Raw genomic sequence first — 12410 nt, 5'->3', positions numbered from 1 at the left:
TCAATGCAGTCTTCAGTTGCGGTTCTTGCAAGAGCAATCAGCTGCTTGGAATGGTGACACCTCCTCCTCTAGCTTTGATTAGAAGGATCAGGTAGTGCTTGGATTTCTGGTGGGATGCCCACACTTACTGGGACCTGCTTTGTGGGGTGTTTTCTCTTTGTGCCTTTCGGTGACACGGGTAATCCCAGGGAGGACAGTCCTCCAGCAACAAGGTTGGTACTATGCCTCTATGCCGTGGGACACTGCCTCCCCGATGTGCTCGTGCCTGCCTGTTCCCCTTGTGAGTGAACATCTCTCTGAAAAATTTTGTTTACAGAAAGTCAATCCTCAATAATTTTTACTTTGTGAACTAGAAAATTTTACACTTTGTAACTTTTTACGGTACCTGTAAAATATGAATGTTAGTTGTTTCAATGGTAGCTGTGGCAAGGAGGTGTGAGATAATAAAGGTTCCTGCCAAAGTGTGCTGGTGTTGACTGGAATTCAAATATGTGTCACTGCTGTTGGGTAAGGGCTTCATCCCTCAGACCTTTGGAGCCTGGCTGAACTCGAGGTCATATTAGACTAGCTATAAAGCCAGGGTCATAACCTGCTGAAATCAGAGGGACAGGAAAGATGGATGGATTGCTTGCTTCAGTCTCCTGAGAGACTGCCTGAAGCCAGGTTCCTGCTGGCAGTCCTGGATGGTCTGAGGAAGGAGTGATCACTGGCAGGGAAGGTTCAGGCTGCAGCAGCTGACAAACAGGCACATGGTGCCGAGGAGGCATAGCAGGGAAGTTAGGGCATGGGACGGGGCGGGGGGGGAGGGGGGGGTGACTCCTCTGGGGAATTGGTGAAATAACAGCTTTTGAAGTCAAATTCAACTTAAAGATGAGTTTGAATTTTAAGTGAAACTTGCACTGAGGGGTCAAACTCGTAGTATCTATATCCTAGAAAGAAGAACAAACCCAGTAGAAGCTCTGGATAACTCTTGGAACTAAATAGCTTATTGGAGTAAAAAATGTTGTATTTGGCTATTGAGAAGAGGAAAACCAACCGCCTTAAAACAGTGATGGATTTCAGGCTTTTTCCAAGTGTGGCAGTGTTTTACAGCTGCACTGATAAGTATGAATGCCCAAGCTTGGGAAAGACTCATTGTGTTTTGTTACTGTTTTAATATGTTCTTTATGGAGCATTCCAACCTTTTATCTCAGTATACTCTAAAGGGGAAAAATGGATGAAAAGCGATTGCTGTGGATTGCTTTGAAGTGATCTCATGATACCTGCATGTGTGTGAGTGGGAGGTGTGTCACAGTTAATCAATGGATCAGCATCACATCCTGTTTTTGTTGAATTACTAAAAAGAAGCAAGTTATACAAATAAAGCAAGAAATGGAGAAAAACAAGGAATGGAGAGCAACTGAATCTTTGTGCTTCTTGAAGTGCTGCAGTAACACTAATCCTGATGGTGACTGCTTGTGATAGGTAAGTGATGTTACCTCCAAACCTAAGTAGTTGACTCTGAAGGGAATTGGGTGGCCTGAAGGTTAGAGACGATGTTTCTGCTGATGTTTCCCAAGGTTGGCTGTGAGCATCGCTTGGCTTTCAACAGTGGCCTAATCTTTTTGTTCTGCAGGCAGCAAGCAGTATTTAAATACAGAGAATAGATTTGTTGACTGGAACACTGACATTCTCCCTATTTGTAGAGCAAAGAGTGTCCTGTAGAGACATGAATTACAGTATTTTCCTGGGGAAATTGTTTAAGACTAGTTCTTAGACATAATAGTATGGACATATATGTGCTTTAAAGTGCATTAAAGTAAAAGTCCACATTAAAACAGAACCTGAAGGTTTTGTCATTAAAATTTGTGCTATTTCTCAAACTTTCTTTGCTGCATATGTACAATTAACTTTTCTATTTAAAACAAGCATTTTTTTTCATGTTTTTTTACTCCTGCCCACTTGAGGTCGTTTTAAACAGTGACACTAAAACAGAGCAGCCTGCGTACTCTGCACCGGGGCAGCTCTTGCAGAAGGTGAGGCAGGCTGAGCTGGGCCATGCCCATTTGCTTGCGCAGAGCATCACTTATCAGCGGTGCTTACATGTGACCTTGGTTCACCTCTGAAAAACATGTTTCAGGTGAGGATGTTAGTCACTGCCCCAGGGGCTTGATCCAGAGGGGACACCAGTGGCCACAGTGTTGGTAGCCAGACTGGCTTTGTCTACTTTGCCTGGCACGTGGTGAAGCTGACCCTGCTACCTGGCCAGGTAAGTGCAGTGTGCTGTGCCTGACGCACCGGATGCTTGTGGTTGGGTACATGACAGCCCAAGGCTGTACCGTTTGACCGTGGCTTTTTTGGTAAGTCACCGAGCACAGGCTTTTTCAGTAGTTTCAAGAAAAGCAGGAAACCCGTGGCAGCGTGGGCAGGAGCTGCCCGGGGCTCTGCGAAGGCCTCGCCGGTTCCTGCGTGTCTGCGCGGGGCGGGCACCAGAGCGACTGCTGCCGCGCACCGACCGGGCCGCGCGCCGCCCCCTCCCCGCGCCGCCAGGTGGCGCCGTCACGCCGCGGCCGGGGCGGGACAGGGAGCGAGTGGGGATCCCTCGGCCTGTGGGGCACAGGGGGGCTAGGGGTCCCTCTGCCTGTGGGGCACAGAGGGGATGGGGATCCCTTTGGCCTGTGCCCTGCTCTGGGGCAATCCTCTCAGCCTGTGCCTCATGCCAAGGGTCTGGAGGATGCCCTCAGTCTGTGCCTCACTCCAGAGGTCGAGGGATCCCTTCAGCCTGTGCCCTGCTCCGGCGTGGGAGGGATCCTCTCTGCTTTGTGCCGTGCTCTGGGGATCCTATCAGCTGATGTCCCACATCTAACCCACAGATTTTATAGATGGGTAAACGTTTCAGGCAGTTCGCTATTGATGCACATCCCTTCTGAGGCACCGAGAAACTCACTGGAGGCAGTTACTTCGGCAGGAACACAGGCTTTATCTGGCCTGGCAGAGGGCTCTGCTTCCTGGCTGCCTTTTGCACACATGTAGCTTTAGAAATGTGTGCAAGGCCGGTTTTCAGCAGCACTCACTGCAAAAAGCTCCAAGTGAGGCCCACATGAAGTACGACTCCTCAGAATGTGGCAAAATGAAGGCCTCAAAGTTGGGTTTTGTGTGTACAGCTGTATGGTTGCTTTGTGATTTTACCAACCTGAATGAACAATTTTTCAAACCAGTGCTGAAATTTGTTTTTAACCTGATCACTAGAGTCACAAGTAAGTCTTCTGAGGTGCCAAGAAGAGCAAATGACCAGTCAGGGACAGGAAAGGATTTTTGTGAATTTCTATCTCTGGATATCAAGATTTAGGCAGGTACTCATTCATGCTTCTAAAGCGATCAACATGGTGCCCAGGAATGGTTCCCTGTCATGCCTTGTGTGTGTCCTGCTGTGCGCAGCTGCAGAGTGACTCCCTGCTCTCCTTGCATCTGGAGCAGGTAGGATGAGAGGGAACAACGGGGCAGGCAGTTTGCTCTGCTGGTCCTGCTTGGGGGGCTATGGGCAGCTGCTTGCTCAAGCTTTGTAAGAGTTAAGTGCATTGACTGCTTCTGGAGTGCTTGGGATTTTGCATGTCTGTGTTCCTGTGTTGAGGAAGGTGCTTCTTCTTGAATGCCTTCATTCCCTGCTACTATCTCATCTTCCATCTTTTCTTTTTTCCTTCTGGTTCAGTGTTGTGCCTGAAAAATCTATCTCTATATATGACTTTGTAGCTTGACATTCTATTCCCAAGGCTTGCAGGAGGAGGGAAGGCAGGCAAAGAAAAGGTAGCACTGTTGTTGCACTGGAAGCTATTTGAACAGGCATTGGGACTCACAGCCAAAGCAGGCAGAGTGCAATGTTAAAAACTCCTAGACACTTGTTTGTCTTTTAATCTCACGTCTCTCTTGGTTGCAAAATCTCACTTTTTAGAGTATAAAATACTTGGATTTCTAATAAAAAGTATTGATAAGATTTATAATTGGGGTTTAAATTTTTTCCATTGTACTGCATCTGTAAGTCACATGGAATAAGAAAGGCTTTTAGATGAGTGCAAATTTAGTATCCCATGCCTTGACTCTCAGCCAGTGGTAAGCAGCCTTATCTCTGCCATTATTACCTCCTTCAAACAAGGTCTTGTGAGCTGTGAACTAGTGAGAGAAAAGTCTGTAATTTGACCATAAAACTTGCTCAGGTGGAAAATATTTGTTTAACTGTCATGTAATGCATGAGTGGAGGAAATGAGCATTATGACTGTACCAGTGATATCATATGAAGTGCTGTAGTCCTGGCTACCATTTACAAGTCAAGATAACTGGTATTATTTACTTCTCCAGAACAGGAAAAGAGTCGTTGGAAATACTGAAATATTACACACCATTAATTTCTGGAATGAGCCATCTGAACACGTTGTATTTTCACTCTTTTGGGGAATAAGCAGGCCCTATATAAACACACAATGCTGCCAAAGGATGTTTTACTCGAGTAATGATTGTAAGTTAATCCGATTATGCTGCACTCAAGTTGTGAAAAGTGAAGTTCCTGGAAACTTCCACCTTTGCACCTTCTCCTGCCTGTAAAGGTGACAGGCTTCAAGCTGAATGGCTTTATTTGGCCTGTCAGTATTCATTTTGATGGAAAAAATGTATTCCTTTTTTTAAGCTTGATATGATAATAATGGCTAGTGGCTTGACTTCACTATGGCTTGTGCCTTGACATAAGGATATTTATTTTGTCAGTGATGTGGATGAGGAGACTGAGTGTACCCTGAGTAAATTTGCAGATGACACCAAGCTGGGTGGGTGTGTAGACCTGCTTGAAGGCAGGAAGGCTTTTCCGAGGGACCTGGACAGGCTGGAGTGATGGGCCAAGGCCAATTGTATGAGGTTCAACAAGGCCGAGTACTGGGTCCTGCACTTAGGCCTCAACAACCCCAGGCAACACTACAGGCTTGGGACAGAGTGGCTGCAAAGCCATCTGGTGGAAATGGGCTGTCAATTGACAGTGGCTGAACACAAGCCAGCAGTGTGCCCAGGTGGCCTAGAAGGCAAATGATATCTTGACTTGTATGAGAAACAGTGTGGCCAGCATGATCAGGGATGTGATATGCCCCTGCACTCAGAGCTGGTGAGGCCACACCTCGAATAGTGTGTTCAGTTTTGGGCCTCTTGCTACACGAAAGACACTGAGGTGTTGGAGTGTGTTCAGAGATGGGCACTGGAGCTAGGGAAGGGTCTGGAACACAAGTCTGAATGAGTATCTGAGGGTGGTATTTAGCCTGGAGAAGAGAAGGCTGAGGGGAAACATGATCACTCTCTACAATACCTCAAAGGAGGTTGTAGTGAAGTGGAGGTTGGTTTCTTCTTCCAAGTTACAAATGATAGAACAAGAGGAAATGGCCTCAAGTTTCACCAGGGGGGGTTTAAATGGGAGAGTAGGAAAAACTTTTTCCCTGAGAGGGTTGTCAGACACCGTCCCAGGCTGCCCAGGGAGGTGGTGGAGTCCCCATCCCTGGAGATATTGAAAAGCCATGTAGCTGAGGTGCTGAGGGACATAGTTTAGTGGTGGGCTTGGCAGTGTGAGGTGAGTGGTTGGACTCAGTGATCTTAAAGGCCTTTCCAACCAAACAGTTCTATGATTCTGTGATATCTTTCATGGAACTCTTTTTCTGAAACATGTAAGTTTTTCATCTGAACTTGCAGAAGTGGGGAAAGAGGTCAAAGATGGCAATGTTCTCTTGAAATGAGGAGTGTGATACTTTCTTTAAACCTGCATATTCGTCATATGTAGCTTTTGCAACTGCCTCCTACATCCTGACAGCAACCAGGGCAATGGTGAGATAGATTTCTCTTCTCAGCACTGGTCAGCATTTCCTCACTTGAAGCAACTCTAGTGCTCCTGGAGAGAGCAGTTTCCCTGCACGGCTGTTACATCAACTGCTCCTCCAGCAGTAGCTGACAGCACTAATCTGCATTAGGTGGGATTAAATGGGCACAGTAATTAACTTGCATAAGCGCTTTAGCAACTTTTGGCCTTTGAGTTGCAGTGTGTCCTGCATATTGCACTGCAGAGCCTCTGTAAGGTGGGGATAGCACGATGGGAAGTTGAGGACACAAAAACAAAGCTGAAATTTCATCTGCAAATAGTGAGAGGAAAGTGTACACAGCTGAGCCAAAATAGTTGTTGATGCTTTTGTTATCCACAGCTCTCACTGAATCCAAACAACTGTGGAAGAAATGGCTCCATTTCCAGTTCTGTGTTAGGTGTCACTCCGAGCTGAGAAGTGTAGGAATTTGCTCAATTCAATTTTACCATGTTTGCACATCACAAATCTTACCTTTATTTCTTACAGTTATGCTTGGGGGATTCAGTCCAATGTGCATCCCTAAGCTGAGCTAAAGTGGTAATCTAGACATGTCAGTAATTCCCCCCAGCCACTATCCTCAGGTCCGGGATTCTGCTCAGTGACCAAGCATCTGTAGCCTTTAAGGCATCCACCCTGAGAAGCACTACAAAAATAAGTCCAAAGCAACTTGTCTTTTCACTGGTGTATGGCAACTCCTCAATATGCAGCTAATTCAGATCTGAATCAGACAAACAGCAGGGAAGGCTGAAATACATTTGCCTGTTGCATTTTCTCTTTCTTTGCAAACATATGGTGCCAGGGGAAAGGTCTTAAAGTCAGGAGAAAAACTTGAGAAGATTTCAGTCCTGCAGTAGATAGTGTGTTATCCTGGGTCTTGTGTGTGAAGCTTGTTTCAGTTTTATATGAGGTGAAAGTAAGGAGTCACCAGCAAGTCAGCTGAAATTTGTAGGGCTGAAGGAAAAAGGCTGCTCCAGTCTGCCTTGTGGGCCACGTGGGTTTCTTGTCTGTTTGACTTTCAGACTCAGGGGTCCCCTTACAAGGCTCACAGGAATATGTTCCCAAGATCTTTTTGCATTCAGGAAGTGTTGTCTTCAGAGACTGGACATTTCAGAGCAAAACATTTGGAAGTTTTCACGTCTCCCAGATGGTCTCATACCATTCCAGATGTCTCAGGAACTGCTGAGAAAGTGCATACTTCTGAAGTAAATAAAAACCTTAGGTATGATGGACTTCAGCACTATGCCATAAAACCTATGGGAACGAAGTGCTTTAGGGAGTACTAATTCAGTCTTAAAAACTCTAGTGACCTTGGGAGAAGTTACTCACACCAATGGATAATCAACTCAAAAGGATCCCACTTAAAGGTACTGACAGTGCAACAACTTCTCTCATGCATTTAAAACCAAAATAAAATGGGAAAATCGATCTTCTTCTAGCTTCTCAGTCCTTTTAATCAGATAGAAGTAGAGCTGCTCCAGTAGTTTCAAGGTGGTCCAGATATCAGGACAGTGGGTTCACAACGGGATGGCCGTTTAAAAAGTTCCACTTAAATATAAGAAAAAACTATTTTACTGTTCAGGTGAGGGAGCCCTGGCACAGGCTGCCCAGAGGGGTTGTGGAGGCTCCTTCCTTGGAGGTCTTCAAGACCCACCTGGACGTGTTCCTATGCAACCTGATCTAGGTGAATCTGCTTCTGCAGGGGGGTTGGACTAGATGATCTCTGGAGGTCCCTTCCAACCCTACCATTCTATGATTATTCATTATTTGATTGCCTTGGGATTGGACCAGGCCTTCTTCCTCCGTGCCTCAGTTTACCTCTTTGACCTTAGCACCATTCCTGCTTCCCAGGCACCTACTGTTGCAAACTGCTAAAGGTGTCCTGGATACTGGAGCCTGCTGGCACTCACTGGTGGGTACAGCCGTGCCACAGGCTGCTCCCCTGTGTCCACTAGGCTTCCCTCTTCTAATAACCAATCTGTACAAACACTGGTGTAAAAAGTAGAAGAGAAAAAGGTATTTTAGTGGCCTGATCCCAGTGAATGTGGAATTTCCTCACTGCAAAGTGAGTAGCCCTACCGAAAGGATCTTGAGAAGCTCATTCATCTTTCACTGAAGAATACCACTCATGGGTGTGAAAAGCTCTGATTTTTATCCCAGCCTGGGAATGCTATCAGTGGAGGTAAAACTACTAAGTGATATTTTTACCAGCTTGAGTCTTCTTTCTTTAAGCACTGAAGTTTCCCTCCAGAGAACTGACAGTTCCTAGATTTCTCCTTTAGACAATTTTTATTTTAAAAGCTGGTATAAACTCCATAATTGATCTTTAGGAAATGGGAAAATGAAACAGGTACGTTACTTATAGTGAAACCATTAGTAAAATAACAAAGTATGTAAGAAAATGATCCACACTTGAAAGAAGAAAACCAAAAGTATGAACATAACAATGCTAAATGGCTTTGAAGTTCAACTAGTTGTTTTATGAACTGGAATCCTAAACCCCATGTCTTGTTTCTACAAGAATCTCTTCACCTGATTTTGTATGAAAATAGCCTGAAACTCTAAACCTTTGTGAAAAATGTTGCTGATTTGGATACCTGCATGGAAATCCCCAGTTTTAAAACTGTGTATTACACTCTTTGTTTACAGTACTTACTGTAAACAAGTAGTACTTGTTTACACTACAGGCATTGCTACCAATTTTGCTAACATCGTATATGACTGAAAAGTACTGGAAGGGTATTCTAATATTTCTTAACTATATTGTTCTGTCTGCTGTGTAGAATTTCACAGTGCAAGATGAGAAGAGCACAGAATGGCTCTTTCCATGTAAAATTGCTCATCACATGCCATTGCACATTTTGCACAGTTGCATCAAAAAAATCTGATTCTGCTTCCAATGAAGATTTGCATTGCAGGGTCCTTGTGACACTCTCTGATATAAATGCAACTTTTTTGCTTAGGGCAAGGTGGTGTTTTTAAAAGAGCATAATTTCAACTGTGTCTGAGATTTAAGATGCTCCTCAAAGGTGAGGCTGTTGGGCATGATGTTTTCAGCTCCATTCATAATCCCTGTTCAGCTTGATGCCGCTTCTGAGCCCATCTTCACAACGGCAGGGCTGCTCTGCCCCATGATGCTTGAGAAGCAGCCAGGCACAGCCTTCTCAGCTTGGCCTATCAACAAAGACATCTAGATTGCACTTGCCATGATGGTGTCCCACAGGAGTCAGCTGCTGCTCACAGTCAATGGGTGATGTGGGAATGGGGCTGAACCAGGCACTGACATCAGTGATCTCAGAGGGTTACTGATTGGTTTTACTTAATCTGTGAGAAGGCAAAACCAGCTGTCATCAGAGACTGCAGATGAACAGCTGCAGTTTTAATCACTTTCATTAAGAAATATATATGAAAATGAATTGGAGTCTAACGTACAGCCATCCTCAGCCATGGTTCCTGGGCAGCACCACAGCCAGCTGCTAGCTTCTTCCCTCTCCAGCCCTGACTGCAGAGGGAGGTTTAATTCCTTCTCTGTTTTAAGCTGTAGCTTCAATTGCACATGAAAACTGAACTCTTGGCCACTGACCAGAGTTGTAACCTGGCTGCCAGAACTTATTAAAGAACCACTGGCCGACTCTCTGTAGTATTTAATCTTTCCTCTGATCACAGACGGTACAGAGGTAGGTTTTTAATACATCAAGACTGACGTTTGATGTAATGCCAACACTGCTACAGCTTTTCATTATTACTTGGGATAACTTTCAATTGAATTTTCAACAGAAAAATAGCTTTCCATTGTGTATTTGTGTGTTCACTGGCAATACATTTGAATTTATCAGGTATTGAAATAAGTGGCATTGTTTAAAAAGCACACTAACATGACTTCTCTATAGCACAGTTAGCTAGATCTTAATTAAGATTAGATCTTAAGTTAGCTAGATTTTAATAATTTCTAAACATTTTAAATGAAAATAATGGAACATAATGTCCATGTCCTGTTAATATTTGAAAAGGACTTTGCAGCCACTGCTGAGTTTTGGTTGGGACTCGCAGCAAAGGAGCAACAATGAATATGAGACTTAAAAAGTTAATTAATGAGTAAATAAACAGTTCCACATACATGTGTGTGCATGTATGTAATAAAATAACAGCTTTTAGAAATTTTGAATGATGGCTTTTCTTTTCATGAGCTTTCTTAGTTCTCTTTTAAAGCACCTGAAGTCTAACTCCCTGCAATCCAAGGGTTGCCATTGCTCCAATTAATACTGAGGGGAAGGGTTTTATGTTTTAAATGTGCATTACTTCCATAAGCACTCATAATCAGTCCTAGGCTTGCTCCACTTCTTTATATGAAGTGCATATCTGGATTCTCAAAAGTACTGTGGCTAGTACAGCAGTATTGATGAAACTAAACAAAATCTTTCAAAATGTGTATATACACAGGATTCACCTGATTTCTCTTCTGGTCAAATTCTTCAAAAGTTTCCTGATTCAAACAAATCTTTGCAACTAAAGAAACAGGAACAAAGGACTAGAGAGGAGTCTGGGCTGGAGTCTTCTGATTTTAAATTTAAAGAGTGCAAATCTGGAATCTGACTTCAGGGCTGAAGCCTACCTGTAGTTGAACATGGTGACCCAATACGGTGTTTTCATCTGCCTTCAGATCATTCCCCTCCAGTAAAAAAGCAAGTGAATGAGGACTGCACAAATTCAGCAAAGCTAAATTGCAGCCTTAATTATATGCAATGACAGTCATAGGCTGTGATGGCAGGTTGCTGGTATTCTCGCTGCTCACCTATTGCTCATGCCTCTCCCCCAAGCAGGAAGCTCCATTTTGTTTATTTCCTAAAGTGAATCATTTGAGAAATCTGGCTGAGAAGACAGACATACGCTGAGTGAGCTGGAGGGAGTTACCCCAGGCTGAGAGGGGGCTCTAGCTGAGCCCCCTTGCCAGAGGAGATGCTCAGTGGAGCTGCAGCCTTCGTATATGGACCAGTAAAGCTGCGAGGAAGCTGAGGAGCAGCACGATAGATGTCAGAAAGACGTGAGAGTCGCATCTGGATCTGCACCTGCCTGAACTCCACAGGTATTTGGATGCAGGGTGAAGTCTTCACTCAACTAGTGTTAATACAGATGCTCTTGTGGAGTAAGATGATTTACCCCTTGTTTTTCTACTCAGTGGTGAGAAAAGGAGGGCCTGTGATTCTGTGGCCTAGCTTTTCACTCTTTGGAACTGGCTGTCACCATCCAGTGGTGTTTCTAATATAAATGCCTGTTGGGGGCCCTGGTTGGTGCCAGAGAGATGTTTGCTGAGCTGGGCCTGGCAGAAATAAGGATGCTGGGATCTGGTTGTTATTTAAATATGTTTGGTTTTTTTTTTTTTAAAATAGACTGTACAGATGACCTAGTGATTGATTTAAAAAAACCCCTCACAAAGTAGCTTTACAGAAAAAAACCTCAGAGATGTGTTTAGAGCATTTTTGTTTTGTTTTCCTCATTGCAAGCCTCTTCATATTTCTAAGACCTTGTCTGCAACAGGCTTTTAGCCTCTTCTGGGATTATAGCAGAGTACCTGATGCAAACCTCTGGTGCACATGTGCTGCCACTGAATACACGAGAGCTGGAGCAGCAAATACCTACTGACAATGAAGGGTATGAACAACAAGGAGGGAAATAAGTGTGCACAGGGCAGGGTGTGAAGAGTTGGGTGACAGTTTTTGCTGGTGTGTTTGTTTATCTTTGCTCTGGGGATGAGCTAGAGAGAAGGCAAATAACTACCACCAGAAAGCAAGGTGGTGCCAGGCAGGTGGTAAAAGGAGGCAGGGATGGCAGTAATTAGCGCACAGGATTGTGTCTGAAATGAGGCTGCTGTGCCTCTGTGGCTGGTATCCAGCTATGCAAACAGGCACACAGGGCACATCAGCCTCCCAGGTATTTACCCACGTACCTATGGCCAGGCTCTGAATTCTTCAACAGGAACCAACACCCACCAAAGTCAACAGGAGTCAAGCAAGAAGGATGTAATTTTGCTTTTTATTTACCAAGTATTGCATTTAATTGAACCTGCTGCAGGGGAGAAAGGCTGATCTTAAGCTGATAATTCCTTGTTTAGATGTGACTTAAAATAACTGGCTTTGGGGAGCAGCAGTGCCTCCACTGATCCCTGTGAGAACTGTCCTGCTGCCAACACTGGCTGCAGGTCCCAGAATTACCAATGAGAGTAACATCAAAGGCCCACTGTCCTGTCTTTTATGTCACTCATTCAATGGCTGAATGAAAACCAACAGCCAGAGCTGTTCTGAGCAGCCAAGAGCTGGAGAACCAGACTCGGTGCCACCTCCGTGCCCTGACTCATTTGAGCATAAGCAGTCAGGTTGGCTGAGCCAAGGGCAGGGCAGGCACCCGTGGAGAGGTGGTCATTAAACCTGCCACCCAGAAGGACTCTTACCACAATTAGTGACCACGATGTGGGATACAGATGGATGAATTTGCCATTGTTTTTTAAATATATCCGAATTTCTGAAGATAACCACTTGTTTGTCAGTTCAGGACATC

Source organism: Colius striatus, chromosome 12, assembly GCF_028858725.1.
Source record: "Colius striatus isolate bColStr4 chromosome 12, bColStr4.1.hap1, whole genome shotgun sequence".
In the NCBI taxonomy this organism is placed as follows: domain Eukaryota; kingdom Metazoa; phylum Chordata; class Aves; order Coliiformes; family Coliidae; genus Colius; species Colius striatus.
This window is presented reverse-complemented; position numbering follows the sequence as displayed.